This window comes from Nicotiana attenuata, chromosome 10 (assembly GCF_001879085.1).
Source record: "Nicotiana attenuata strain UT chromosome 10, NIATTr2, whole genome shotgun sequence".
NCBI classification, from domain to species: Eukaryota; Viridiplantae; Streptophyta; class Magnoliopsida; order Solanales; family Solanaceae; genus Nicotiana; species Nicotiana attenuata.
Window position 1 is genome coordinate 43,398,187 of NC_031998.1, and position 2,025 is coordinate 43,400,211.

Genomic DNA, 2,025 nt, shown 5'->3' on the forward strand with positions numbered 1-2,025 from the left:
CAGTTTCCTTAGTCCTAAGCCTGCCCAGGCTAACGCTTTTATCAGTGCCTGGACAAAGAAAGGGTGATTGACATTGTAGCAGGGGTTAAATTAGAAGTTCAACCTTGAATCCGAGTCGGTGGGTGAGCTCTTATTTTTACTTCATCTTCTTTTTCTCTCTTCTTTGTATTTGTTGTCCTGTTCATATACTTGGCCTTTTGCTTCATCTCTTCTTTTTGTTTGTATAATCGAACTGCTATTCGAAAAGGTTTCAAGATTAAATTGAGTGTTGTCACTCTGCTATTTTGGTTGTTCGTAGTTTGCGTTCAAAATCCTGATTTCCTTACCTTTTAATTACCTTCATGATTAAAATGATTTTTAGAGTGTTAGGTTTTGATTAATTATTTGTTTAATACTGTCCTGTCTCGATCTTTTCTAGTTTGATTTTGTGTTGATTCATGAGCACTTTTGATAATCTGATTTAGTTTCAATTGCCTAATTACCGGTTCACTGATTCTTAAGTTTTAATTGCTTGATTGTTTAACTAGTTTTAATTTTTAGGATCTTCTGGTTATAGCTGAATAGGATAGGATCTTGTTTAACCACGGTTAGTTCTTGACCAGTTACTAGGTAATAGGGAATGGTCTGGTTTAGCTCAGTAATTCCAAGAGGGTTCAAAGGGTAGTTTAGGTATGGAAAAGGATAGTTTCATTAAGATTGGTAAATTCAAAACTAAGGCACGGTGTAGTATAGGTATTGTATAGCTAAAAGAACACCCTAGGGCCTTCTAGAATAGGACTTTAGTGTAGGATTCAGTAAACTTAGGGCAGTAACTTGTGTACAAGTCAGAAAATAAAGGGTAAAAATAGAATTAAAATAGGGACTAATGGGTAAAGTGAAAATCTGAAATTGGACCCTAAGTTCACCTATAAATAGCATTCATTTGCCTTGTAGAAGAAGTTTTTTCAGCTTCTAAAAATTCCCCCAAAAAACATTCTTCAAGTTTTTCATTTAACAGAAATTCGAATCCAAACCCCTTTAGATCTTAGCTTTTTTCAAAATTCAAAAAAAAAAAATAAAAAAAGTCACAGAAAATCCCAAAAATACTGTTACATTTAGTTCCTTAGATCATTTTCCAGTTTTTAGCAACTGTTCTCGAATTTCTAGCCTATGATAAAATATAAAAATAGCATGAAATTCCTTGTGATCAGCTGTTGAAGTTTCAGAGTGTGTGTTGGGTGTATTTTCAACTTCGTTTGGTGTTATTCAAGCTACTTTGATTGGTTTTCTATCCAATTTTGGTGTGAAACATCTACTGGGTTGGAGTTATTTCTGGTTGAGTTGAGCTTGTGGTTGCTTAGTAAATTCTGGTTGCTGTTGTTTGCTGTGCTGACCATTTCTCCATTTGTTTTGACCTTCAGGTACACATCTTGTATTTCCCAGGCTTTTGAAATGAAATGAAGTACTGATCAGGCCCTCACTTGTTGAATTCCTTTGTTTTTAACTTGTAATTGATTTAGAACTCTATTTTGTATGTAATCAAACTAAGGACTGTATAATTGGACTGAATATCTGGACTGTGCAATTGGATTTGAATTCTGATTATGTCAATTCACATGTTAGCATCCAATGTTTAATTTCTGTAATCGAACTGGGCGGTGTTAGGCTGATATGATTGGTTTCAATTTTTTTTAGTTCGTATCAATAGGACTGGCATATTGCAGTTGTTTTGCATGAACAAGTGTTAGTAGATATTGTATCATACTAGCCTGATAGGTTGAAGTTGGAATGGAATAAGGACTTGAATATCTTTGAGTTTGATATCCCCATATTATTAGTAATCACCACTTAGTTTAGTTCATCCCGACTCTATTTCTAATATTATTTGCAGCAAGTACTGGATACAATTTGAACAACTTGATTAGGGTCTATGGATAGTAAAAGCGTATTATTATTCCAGTTTGATTGGGGTCTATTAACGGATCAAGGCTTAACAGCCTATTTCTGAGTAATGTGGGACCAGTTTCTACTGATGTGCAACCCCGC